Here is a 13,796-nt window from a genome sequence, read left to right as displayed (position 1 = left end):
TACTTAGATGTATCACACAGGTCTCTGCCTCTGTTTGTTAGTAGCCAGTAAGTCTTTGACTCCATGACCCCTTGTAGTAAAGAATGTCAAATGTTCCCTGTGAATATCATGAACTCTGTATTTGAAAACTTTGTTCTAAATATATCCACTACCATCTTATTTTATAAGAAAGGTGAAATATAAATATGAGCATTTCTTTCTTTTCCTTCCTTCCTTCCTTCCTTCCTTCCTTCCTTCCTTCCTTCCTTCCTTCCTTCCTTCCTTCCTTCCTTCCTTCCTTCCTTCCTTCCTTCCTTCCTTCCTTCCTTCCTTCCTTCCTTCCTTCCTTCCTTCCTTCCTTCCTTCCTTCCTTCCTTCCTTCCTTCCTTCCTTCCTTCCTTCCTTCCTTCCTTCCTTCCTTCCTTCCTTCCTTCCTTCCTTCCCTCCTTCCCTCCTTCCTCCCTCCCTCATATTTGCCTATAAAGCAAAACAAAGGCAATTATCAAGTGGCTAAAAAGAGAAGTTTTTACTGTTTACTCTTTTTCCCAAGAGAGTTGAATGACACCCACCCCTGCCTCTTACTAGTGAATATAAGAGGTAAACATTTTAGATATTAACCACATTCAGTAGTGCTATACCTCAATGCTACCTACCTAAATTTAGATAGCCTACTAAGGTTTCTAAGTTGGAATGTATGTCTTGGTCTCCTTCTAGAGCTAGCAGAAAAAGAGAAGGAAAATCCTGCTGCAAGCAATTCAATCAAATCTACATTTCTTTCTTTTGACTGACACAGCTGGGCATGAATCTAGGCCTGAGCATGTGCATTTGAGGAATTCTCTGAACCAAAGATGTTCAGAAAGTTCATTTTGATAAGAAAAAAAACCCTGCAAATAAGAAATTGCTTTTGGTCAAAACCAAATTAATGCAAATGTACAAAGGAAGACAGACCCTACCCTGATTAGAAATATCAGGAAATCTCCTGATATGCAGGTGTGTGTCACTATTGTAACCCAGATACAGCAATAATGCCAGTTATGCCTGCAATAATACAGATTATGAGACAAATTTATTTTGGAAAGGGTTCCCTTTGCAGGAAATTTATTTCTTACTCTAATACCCTTCCAAGTAAGAATACAAATACTGGCACATAAAGGAGTGCACCATGAGTTGTGGCACATGTTCCATTTCAGATGCTGTGCTATATAACAACATATCAAACCACTGCTAGCCACGAGAAATCTCATTTAATGTCCTAAAGAAGATCACATATTCTAGGGGTATATACATACAATTCATTATAAATGGCAAGGGAAGTAATACCTACTGTTCTTTGAAACTAGTTTTCTGAGAGATGAAACTGACCCCAAGCTACACAAAGAAGTTGAGCCTCAGATAGATATGTGGAAGCTGTTAACATTATTCCTCATTGTGCAGGTGTATCCTACACTCTCTGCGACCCCCAGCATGCTGACACTGCAGTTACACACTCGGTGTAGGAATTTCAAACCCAGGTGCTAGTGATGGAGCTTCCATTTGCAATTCTGTTTTTTCTTCCAAAGATGAGATTATATACAAAGCTGAGCATAACCCAAAGATAAAACTAGCTGCTAGTAACAAGGCCATGTACTTCTAGTAACCAATTTTGATGTTCTGGTTTGAAAGTAATTATTTTATTGGCTCCATGCATCTACTAGAGTATCATTGCAAAATACACTGTTTAAAATACTAATTTTCAGTCTAAAATTACTTGTAGTTGATACTCTAGCAGACGCATGGAATCAAAAACAATGCTGGAAATCTAACAATGACTGCTAGAAATTCCATGCACAGGAGATGCATTAACTAAATAAGCAGCAGGTTATTCTGGCCTGACAGTAAGATCTTTTCCCAAAAAACAGCCTAACATACGTTCTTAGAGCAACATCCCCTCCAGCTATTGCTTCCCTGCCACTGAAGTGGTGTCCTCAGCAGGGAGCTCCACTGGTCCCTGTGGGCCGTGCTGCCCCCCAGGCTCACACTACCTGCCAGGCCACCCACAGCCAGCTGGACACTGCTCACTGGGTTAGCGCCCTGATGTTCTGGGCACTACAAACACCAGTTTCTATTCAAGGAAATCTAAAATTATGGCATTCTTTCCATTGGGAGTTACAGCTTCAGACATGCAATAACCCTTAACAAATAATCAGAAACAGTTAACATAATGCCATCCATCATGAAAAGAGTTGGTAGTATTTTACCAGTGCTCTGAGGAGAAAAGTCAGACAAACAACTGAAAATAATTCCATTTAAAATTATTTTTTGTGAATAGAAAGAAGAGTACTTTTAGGAATGATTAAGAATCAAAAGTTTTTCTTACAGCAGCAAAACCTTCAGAGTGTCAGATATTAGGGATAGAACGTTACTGAAACATGGATCGCTCAGTTCTCTACACTCACTGCTTGGAACAAGGGGAAAAATTAAACTGCCATTGGTACATAATGTGCTTGAGTACTCACTTACCACTGGTTGTGTAAGGAGAAGCTGACTGAGGTTTTAATATTGTTCACAGTAACAATTCTCATGGTAAAATAAGCTATTTGTTTTCCAGAGGTAGAACTGTTTCTAGACTAATCACACTCATTTGCTTAAATAGTAAGACAAATGGGACTAATTCAAGGGTAGCATAATTTAGACATTGCCTTTACAGAGTAGTCCCAAAGCTCATTGCACAGTGGCATGTCAGTGAGAACTTAATCCAGCTAATTGTCTCAAAACATAAGGTCAACCTCAAGGTAGAAATACCAGCTGTTAATAAAACTCTTCTTCTCAGAAACAATTACTCAGTTTGACTGAACAAGAGTATCTAGATCCTGCATTTTACAGATAGCAGTAAGAGTGAAAAATGTCCACCATTTTTTAGCAGTGGCTTAATGGGACCTGGCTAGAGAAGAAATTGTAACATAAAAACAACAAGAGATGGGCAGTGGATCACACAACAGAATGTGTCCATTGGAATATGGTAAATAACACAGAATTGAGAATTACAGCCAGTGGCAGTGGACCCTAAAAGTATACTCTCATTTATTTCTGAAAAGCAACCAACTGTTTAGATGAGAGCTGTGTCAAAGTGCTGTATATATTTGACAATCATTTACTGGCAAGTTTTTGGCAAGTTTTTGCTTTAGGCAATCTGATGTCCTTAGACTACTTCTTTTGGGAGAATAAAACTGTGGGTGGCATTCAGTTCAGGGTTAAGACACCTACGTTAAATGTCTAAATGTAGATATTGGCATTTGAGATAAGTCCCCAAACTCCCTCTGTTGCCAGTGGATAACCAGGATGGAATTAGTTTTCTAAACAGAGAATGACCTTTAAGATATCCTACAAGCCTGAGACATCCTTGGGAACTAGCCAAATAGAAATTACCCTTCCTTGTCCACAGGTAGTATCCAAGAAGAATGCAATATCAGATGTCACTAGACACATACCTTTTACCCAACTTTATCACAGCTTTAGTCAGTAAAAGTAGTGGCACTTGCAAAGTGCTACGACTCGCCTTAGGGATCTACTGACACGCCACTCAGCTCCAAGAGGTCATAGACTGTTTTCTCACCCAGCACACTTATGGACACCTGCAAGAATACCATGTGTGGGCCTGGATACAAATCCCATATGGTGAGCAGAATTCACTTGCCTGAATATTGTGTGTAGGGCCAAAAGATGATACGCTGAGGTTACAGATATGATCTGGGTCAGGTGAAAGTCATGACAGGCAGGGAAAGGGCTGCCTCTAGGGCAGCTATCGTCTGCCAGGTTATGCACTAGGAGGATCCCAGGAGCACACTGAATTTAGATGTCTGCTGGGGAAGGAAGAATGCAGACCATCTGCTTTAAGGCAGCTGCAGCACCAGGAAGGTGCTGTCAAACTGCTCCCTGGCTGTACAGTCTGTAGAAATGCCATGCACAGGGGCAGACAGACAGAAAGGAGCACGTCTCTTCTTCCCATGGTGTCAGAGGGTCAGCAAAAACTGAGACTTCAAGGCTGTCGTCAACACCCTGCAATGGATGGGAGATGCTGTGCAGCTTCCCCTTATTGCATGAGTGGAGTTTGCCATGCAAACTTTTTTGCTACTAATAGAAAAATCAAGAGTGTCTCCCATTAAATCAATATCTGAAGAGAAAATGAAGATATAATACATTAGCAGCCATCATTTGGCACAGATGAGGCTGTTGCAGGCACTGCTCCATTTTTGGGGCAATCAAAGTTTTGCCTTGACACAAAGTGCTAACAGGCAACCAGGTGCTATCATCCCACAGCTTGATACCCTGTTACTCCACATTTGAGCAAACGTCAGAGCCCTTCTGGGCTGCCATCTGCTTACTTCCAATCTATGATATTTGGCTCACTACTTGCCCCACTAGAGATATATATTGCTAGGGTTAAATCAGGGTTGCCAAGATTTCCCAATAATCTTCATAGATACATGATTATCATATCACATTAGAAAGGCAAAACAGCACAGAATGTAAATGATGGACACATATGCATGTTTTTCAACACTAGAATGTTTCACAGTCCAACACACTTCACTATTCAAAATGCTTTCCAGATATTTCACTGGTATTTCACTTTGCTATCTCACACCCCATTACTTCTAATTATACTCAACCCTGACCTATTTAAGCAAATTTTGCTAACAGCCTGCTTATTGACAACCACTCATCCAAGTTGTTTTCATCTATGACATCTATCAACTAGAAAGATTTGAGGTGAACTGGCTGTATGTTTATCTTTTGCTATGGGACAAGGGGCAAAGTTTCTACTGCAGTCACAACTTCTTGCTGTCACATTTTCAGGGGTGACAGCATTAGATGGCTTCAACATCATGTCGCATCCCTGAAACAAGTCTTTATCCTAACCTTTTCCTTCATATTCTTCTATCACCTTATTTTATCCATAACTCTCCTCAAACAAACAAAAAAACCCAAAAAAACCCCAAAAATCTGAACCCCCTTTCCCCCCAACCAAAATCAAACCAGACTAAACCAAAAATAGGAAGTATAAAGGAAATTAAGCCAACCTTCTTGAGAACATTGTTGGTAGGCTATCTGCAAAGCTTCAATTTGTGTCAGGTGAGAAGGTAGAAGTGAGGAATTGAATTGGCTGGTGACCAGTTCTACTTCCACAAGTCCAGTCTGATTTGATGAGAGCAGATGAGTGACTGCTAAAATAGCTAATCTCTGCCACATTGCTTTTAACTATGCAAAGCAAGGCTGATCAAGAGCAACCACCAAAGAGGAAGCAGGAGCAGGTGTACCTGTGCCTGTGTGACATGAGCCCTGCTGTCTCAGCTATATTCAGAAAACCACCTGCTACCACACAGATCTGCATGTGACAGAACCAAGACATATTGAGACTTGCTTTGTGCTCTTCAAAAGCATGTGCAAAACCTGAGTGGGTCATGACAGCACACTGGAGCTTGAGCATTATTTTTTCATTCTGTCATTCCTACAGGACTAGATAAAACTGCATCTGCCTCAGCAAATATCACAGCGCAGTAGCAGCAGAGCTCCTTGCTGAGAACCCTGTATTTCAGGTGATTTCCCTCAGATCAGCTCTATCCTGGACCAGCAAGCTGAGCATTAGCAGCTGGAATGTGGCAGGAACACAGTTGGAATGGTGCAGGAACACACCTGGAGTCAATGATCTGTCTTTGGATCCTGCAGAAGAATCCAGTCCACAGGCTCCAGGCCTCTGGACTGGAGTGCCAAACAAAGCTTGGTAGGATGGGGAAAAGTAGAATGGAAAAATCACTTCAGAGGGTACTTTGATGTTATGATACTAGACTGATGTAGATGCATCTACAATAATTCAATCTCTTGATTCCAGTTTAGAAACTTTTGTGCTGACATAAATTGTTCTGATCATTAAATGCTTAAGAAAGCTCCCCACAGCCCACTGGTATTTGACAGTATTGCCGTTATTTCCAAGCGTCCTGGTGGATGGTACATGAAGTTAATTTTTTTAAAGATTTTTTTTTAAGATGCACCTAATATAATCAAGGGAAGGGTTCAGTTACAATTCAGTTCAGACAGCATGATCTTTAGTGCATGACTAAGTTCTCTCTGTGTTGAGTCCCTCCCAATCCAAACTGTTCTATGACTCTACAATTTAAACTCCACTGCTTTGTGAAAAGACTGCTGCCCCCAACCCACCCCCCCCCACATCTTCACAGATCTAGAGGAAATTGTATTCAAGTAAGACCCTCAGTCTTTCTCTTGACAGTAAAAATATTGTAATCCATTTTTTAGGAAAATTACCTTGGATCATTGCTTTCAAAGACATGTTCTTCTCGATGAAAGACATGTTATTCTTGATGTTCACAGAATGGTTCAGTGTTCAGAGAACTTGGTCAAATCTTGAAAAAAGCATTCTGAGATTATTTACAGACATATATTCTAATCTCAATGTTGTTCAGAAACATAACAGTTTTCAGTATTCTTTCTGACTTTTGCCATTGAAAAAGAAATTCAAAAATTGACTACAATAGGGAGAAGGGACAAGAGTATGATGACAAAGACTAGTGCTTAGAGCACTTGCCTGAAAGAGCCAGTGCTCAGTTCTGCATTCAGGATTGGCTGAAAATAAAGGCACAAGAGATAAAATGCGAACTTTCTGGTAGGCCTTTCACCAAACACAAAGTTAGAATCATAACAGAGGACTTTAATGAGAGTATGCTCAAATTTATGACATGGTCTACAAATTGAGCATGTGAACTGAAAAATACAAAGTAATTTTTACCCTATTAACTTTTTGATTATCATTTGCCATAGCAAAATGTTGTTTTGCCAGTGCATAATGTTAATTTTCAACATGCATTGAAAAGAATTTAAACTTATGCTTTCTATGTATTCTATAGTACCGATCAAGTCAGCAGAATATGATAATGAAAAAAAGAAAAGTCATTGTATTTTGGATGCCACTACAGATTTTTAAAAGTATAGGTTTTAAACTCTATCCATGTTTTGTACTGACCTCAACAAGTCAAGAGTGATTTGTCTCCAGCTACTTCTTTTTTTTTCCCCTTCTTGATTGAAAATAAACCTCTGCGGCTGTTTTTCTAGTTTTGTAACAGTTACATATAATGGACCAACAAGTGTAGAATACTATGGGCTTTTTAACTATTCTTCAGAAATTCTGCAAGTCAACCTTGATAGTGAAATATTGCTTCATATAAGAGGACAAAACAGAATTATTTTATACTTATAAATATATGTGGAGAAGACTCCTAGGAAAAATAGTTGAGGGATTTCCAATTGCTTATGTTCATCTGCAAGTCAGAACCATCTCTGTCATCTAGGAAATTGTGAGAGTTCCTGAATTAATTACAATGTGGCCTTTTTAGAAGCAAATCTGCTTAACTATAATCACTATGCTGAGCGTGAATAAAAATGCTTTGTATATTCTTTTTCTTAAGACAGTGTTCTCCACACAACACCCAATAATGCTTAAATAGAGCTACACTGTATTTTGAGACTATTTCCGATTATTACTAAAAGAAATCTAAGAAAAGCTCCTCACATGAGAGCTTTGTTCTTCTTAAATCTTTGCTTCAGGAGACATGGCAATATGCTAAATTGCAAGGATCATTTGGACCAAACACATCTTCATCATGGATGTTTCCTCTGAAAATACATTCATAGGACTTGGATCTTCTACTTGTATATTTTACAAAATGCAGGTGGAGAATAGTGACAAAGATGTCAGATAAAGGGGATCTGAGATATTTCCTGCTGCTTAAACAACCTTCAAAGTGAATCCAGTTATGACTTTTTTTAATAGTTGGACTTTTGCAGAATAATCAAACTTCAAAGACTATTTCATCACACTTTCAATATAAAGCTAAAAGGGAAAATGCTGTCAAGTTGCAGCAAGTTAATGCACTATAAATAATTACCACCATCACTCTCTATCTCAAACAAATCAGTTGCCAAGTGCAAAGTTCTAAGCTTTTGTCAGCCAACTGGTAAATAGTTCCAACTCCTCCACCCCAAGCTTATAATTTAAAAAAAAATGTTGCTAAAATAAGATGTTCTGAGTTACAACTTCCACCATGGTCTAGTCAATAAATAAAACATACCTCCTTACTTATATAATTGATTTTGTTGGAATACCTAGAAGGTAACACCTGAAACACAAAGCAACCATAGTGGCTGCTGTACAAGGTCCTTTGGAATGTAATAGAAAATGTAAGGAAAAGCAAGCAGAACTGCAAGTGCCCTTTATCACACGCTCTGCCAGAAACATACTTGGAAGAAGGCTGAGACTTTTTTCTGAACTCTTCCTGCTCTCTGGCCATTAATTCACACTCAAGTGTAGCCAGGGCCACCAAGTTTAAGAGCATAACCAACTTATCGGTTAACATAACCACAGTGAGAGCACACAGGTAAAGAAAAAAAATGTAATCATGAAAAGATGACAGTGCAATGAGTATCAGTAAGTTTGAAAGTAAAATGCATGAGAAAAATAATAAAGTGACTAAGGCCAGCAGCTTCTCAAGACAGACATACCATTGGGCAATTGTGAAAGCTTCCCAAGTCCTGATACTGTCTTCACTTGCACCAAGACACAGTCAGTTTCATCTTTGCCCACGACAGTGAGATCATTTCTAACTGGCATGCAAACTGTTGTGGAGGAATTCCTCCCACCTAAGTTTAGTTGTCTAAATTTAGTTGTCCACAGCAGTCTTAGTTAAATTTAGTTGATTAACTAAGGGGAGTCCTCCTTTACAGTCAGTGTAGTGAAGCCGGCTGCTACAGATTCCTCATATGTATATCTTAGATACTTTCTTTAGGATCAGATTAATTCCTCCTGGAGACCTTCTGGGCTACAAGGGAGGCTGACACTGATTTGTTTGGATTTAGACATGTGTAAATGAATTAGAAAGACTTTTAGTATGTCATCCAGAAAATAGATTTAGCTTACCAATTCTTTCCATGTGGGGCACATGAGTTATAAAAGGCAGAAGGAGACAGTTTAATCATGTATTGAATGGTGTTTGGATAGATGGTAATTTAGAACTGCAATTCACATATTTCTAAATTTAGAGCTGTCTTGCACAATGGAATTAATATTAACCTTTTCTAACAACTTCAAAAATTATATTTGTAAAATAAAAACTGCAGCATGCCCAGTTTTTACATTAGATAAATTATTTGTAACTTAAAACTTAAATAAAATAGGTCTTAGTTTAATTCATCTTTTAAAGTACGTACTCTGAAGCTTCCATTTTATCAGTTTTGTGAGACTATAATATAGTTTCTTCAAGAAAACTCTCTTTTTATCTTCATCTATTATAAAATGAATTTATATTAAAAACTTTGAGTGAAAACCCTGTAGCCATTTATGTTATGACTCTGGAAAGTTATTTTTCCCTTTCTTGTTAGGTGAACATAATGTCCTTGGTACAACATGTAACTTAAAAATTACAGCATCACCATATGACAATGTCAGGCACATTGGAGAACTCAGATCTAAAAGGGTACAATTCTTGGATTTTAAATCTTTCATTCATGCCACTGTGAAGGTCAGATGTCTATGTTTTGAGTTGGTTAAGGACCGTGGAATGTTTTGCTTCTCAGCTTAGAATATTCTTCCCAAGCAGCCGCAGGGTTTGTTCCTGGGCCTAAATCAAGACTCAAAACATTCCACAACCCTTTGCCTTGTAAACTGAAACATCAATGTCCGCCCCACATACGACCCCTCCAGAAAGGGCACAGGGGATGAAACATCATCACAAGTATTCTTACACATTATTTAGGAAGAGCTACCTTCCACCACCACAGAACTTTTAAATAACTAATTAGATTTTAAAACACCATATTTTTATTACTAGGGTTTTCAGCTGGCCTGGCTTAGAAAGAACAAATTCCAGATGTCAGGTTCTGCAAATTTTGCTTTTAATTTTTCAAATAATTTGGCCATGAGAACAGCCAGAAAGCAGGATTCTTCAGTCTTTCTGCTGCAACTGAGTGTGCACTACAGCTTTTAAAACCTGGTAGAGGGAAACTCTAATTTACAACCTTTAATTTCACATTATTTCATACAGTTTGTCCAGGACACTTATCTTAGTGGAGACAGAAGAAATAAGTTGTTACTAGAAACAAATACTTCTCTAGTATTTCTACCACCATTTCCTATTTTTAACAATTATATTTATCATTAGGCTTTGTACTTCAGATTGTTGCTTATGTTCAGAACTATTTCTTTTCTATTTTTGGATCTGATCCTTCAGAACTAAACATTTCATTCCCACACCACTGCCTTAAAGAGACAGTAAGAACACATAGGAAACTACAAAAATAAATGTTTTGAAACAACTAACCTGGCAGTACACAAAGTGTAGCTGCTGTGTAACAGAACCTCAACACCTCTAATATATCAAAGCTTCTTCCTTACGGATCCAAAAAAAGATCATGGTCAACCACGTGCCATGTATCCTTGACAATAAGCTGTGAAAATAGCTGCTTAGTACTTAGTCCACTGCATATTTCCTGTTTGGTTTTAAGCACAGAAAGCTCTTCCACAGACAGCCAATTCATTGTGAGAAGTATCTACCTACATTAAAGCAGGAAAACACCACCATTGATTTTATGATGAAATTCTACTGAATTTTAGCCAGCCTAAATTACAAGATAGCCAGTAATGGATTGAGATCATTGATCATCAATAAGGATGGGACAAAGGAAATGTGCTCATGTGGGAAGATGTCACTAATTCAGGACTGCAAGGTGTCAGAGAGTGATCCAGACCTTCAGAGAGGGGAATCATGTGATCTACTACAATAGTTTGGCAAGTTCAGATGCCAGCACCCAGGAAAACCAGCTGCTGAAATCTGGCAGAGAAAGGATGTAATCCACTACAGGCTGGAGAAAGCGTAGAGAAAGAAAGCCTTCACTACCAAGAAGGCAGAATACAGTGGTTTAGGAGGAGAGCACCAGAACCATCAGCAATTCCCTTCAGAAAATTGCACCCTGGACAAATTATGCTCCATAAAGAATGTCATGTGGGATAAGTCTCATGCATCAGGGGTCTCTCCAAAATAATTCCAGTAACCCCCCACAATGATACAATCTATACCAGCAAAAGCACTTGTCTGTTACCATAGCATTTTTAAAAGTATACTGTGTTTACTGGTGACTATGGCCTCTCTCATCCAGCTAAATGACCTAAGTATTTGAGGAAAATATTTGGAAGACATCTCTCCAAGGCTAAGCAACAATGTGGAATGTGTGGAATGACTGAAGGCTTCTAATTAATTAAAGGTTTTCTTCCGTCTCTGGACCATGCCAAAATTCTTTGCTTCTTGTCTTTATTTGATATTGTTGTGGGGCTTCTTTTAACAAATCAGTGACATTTACTCACTGACTGCACATTGTACATCATCTCCAAATACTCCAGTACTTATATATCACCTCTACTTCAACAGAGGAGAAGCAGAGGTTGGTAAAGTTACTGTGAAAACAATAATCTGAAAGCTAGATGGTGTGGAAATATCTAATTAAAGTTAGAGCAATAATCCCTGCTTTGCTGATTTCCTTGGCATGATGGAAGAGAAACCCAGCAACTATGATCTAAAATAAATAGCACTCCCTGTAGCCTTTCTGAATGAAGACATTGAAGTTGTGCTGGTAGGCTAAGAGTGGATTCAGTCCTTCATTAATGTCAGGAATCATCTACTGTCCCCATGCTGGGTGTTGGGAATGCCAGCACACAGATATCCAGCTCTTTCCCAGTGCCTACGTAGTATATGTGGTTGTCATACGAACAGTGTGTTGACACACATCTTCTGTATTTTGGTCAGACCTATGTTTGCTGCTGGATTTATTTGCTGTTATTAAATCAAACATGACCTCCAGCTTGTGATATGAATATGTAGCTCCTCACAGTGTGGAGCAGGATCCAGCTAGCTTGAAAAGAAATTGTGGAAATAAAGGGTAATTATCAACACAATTCCAGCTTGCAGAGACCACAGCTAAAACACTGTGTTGTCAAATCTGCCAATAAAAATAAACTTCTTCCTTGGTATTTTTTCTCTCTTTTTCCTTTTTGGGCTTTGAAGATGGCGAAGGGCCTTGAGGGGAAGCTGAATGAGGAGTGCTGAGGTCACTTGGTCTGTTCAGACTCCAGGAGATTGAGGAGAGACTTCACTGCAGTTACAACTTCCTCATGAGGGGAAGAGGAGGGGCCAGCACCGATTTCTTCTCTGTGGTGACAGAACTCAAGGGAATGGCCTGAAGATATGTCAGGAGAGGTTTAAGTTGTATTTTAGAAAAAGGTTTTTCATCGAGAGGGGGCTGGGCACTGGAACAAGCTGCCCAGGGATGTGGTCACAGCACCAGCCTGACAAAGTTAAGAAACATTTGGACAATAGTCTTGGGCGTATGAGGACAGAGGACTCTTGGGGATGGTCCTGTGCAGAGCCAGAATCTGGACTTTGATGATCCCAGTGGGACCTTTCCAACTCAGGATATTCTGTGATTCTGTGATTATTTCAAAGTTAAAGTTTCATTAGATGATTTGTTCTTACATTTTCCAGTGTAGCTACTTGTTCCACCTTGGTGTAGCTCCAGGCATGGAATATTGCTGCAGACAGAGCTGCAGGAGCTATTTAATTTAACCTCTCTAAGAGATGAGAGAGTGTATAACAGATAAATTGTACTAGCTAATCTCTGCGATCTTACCCAGCACAGAAACAACCCAAGGAAACGTTCAAGAAAATAAAGCTAATGTGCACAGACTGCTGCCTGGGTACTTTCTTTCTCTCCTCCTCTCAGTACAGAAAACTCTCAACTCAAAGGCACAGAGCCCTGGGTATTCAATTTCCTTGAAAACTCATGCAAAATTAGAGCAATTTGCATTCAGTTTGACTCTCAGTACTCTGTTTATCTTTTCTATTATTTATCACAAAGTAATTTTGCAGGAAAATTTAATAACATGGAAAGACTGTGCCAGAGGTGGCAACTTTGCTTCAGCTGCCCAGAAAGCCAGGCTGAAATATGCAATACTTGAAACAGCTGGTTAGTCTGAGTATTACTTGGCTCATCTCTTCTATACAGACTTCCATACTTAACATGTTTTATGTCAATAACTCATAACTCAAATTACATTAAAAATCTGTCACCATATAAACAATTCAAACAGCTAATGAATGTGCTAATCATCTCCTACTAGATAAAAACTACTAAACAATGTGGTGTCAAAAAAAGAAAGGATGAAATCTGCATGCTGAAATACTAACAAAGTATTTTAATTTGGGGTCATTATTTAATGACAGACTGAGGCTTTGCAAAATATCAAAATGCCATTTAAAATGGATTTCAAAGTTTTGAAACATAACTGTGTTCCAAATGAGACTATTTCAACATAACTCAAGAAGATAAAATGCTAAGAGATGGAAGAGTGGGAAGAGAATACATTCACAACTCAAAGGTTTTTTTAAAATTACAATTTTGACATTAATAGTGCATTTAAATAATTTTAAAATTAAACAAAAAAATCAAATAACTAAAAATTTCTGAGACATTGTTCCAAAGATAACTAAATTATTATTTCAGCATTCTGGAATAATAATCCTCCCCTGAAGCTTTCATAAAAAAAAAATTCTGATATAATTTTTTCTGCTAAAAGCTGGATGCAATTTTAATCTTATTTCTAGTATCTCCTGGTTTTACTGACTTTTATTTACACTGAATGAAAACTCAAGAATCTCATTAGCAGAATTAATTATGTTCACTATTTTTTAATTTCAGATTTCAGATGTAGTGAGGTAAACTTT

General features: G+C 38.4%; 1 protein-coding gene across 3 annotated transcripts in view; it reads right to left on the bottom strand.

Moving 5' to 3' along the window:
* The window catches only part of TRPC4 (transient receptor potential cation channel subfamily C member 4), a 133,111-nt gene that overhangs the window by 92,634 nt on the left and 26,681 nt on the right, over positions 1-13,796 (bottom strand). The window contains exon 1 of one of the 3 annotated variants that reach the window (XM_064408944.1): positions 8,530-8,549. The exons of the other annotated variants lie outside the window; for them this stretch is intronic. The gene's annotated coding sequence lies outside the window, so the exon portion shown is untranslated. Of the gene's footprint in view, positions 1-8,529; positions 8,550-13,796 lie in introns of those variants that run through there. 3 annotated transcript variants of the gene reach the window in all.

The sequence above is a fragment of the Passer domesticus genome, chromosome 2 (genome assembly GCF_036417665.1).
Source record: "Passer domesticus isolate bPasDom1 chromosome 2, bPasDom1.hap1, whole genome shotgun sequence".
NCBI lineage: Eukaryota > Metazoa > Chordata > Aves > Passeriformes > Passeridae > Passer > Passer domesticus.
This window is presented reverse-complemented; position numbering and strand designations above follow the sequence as displayed.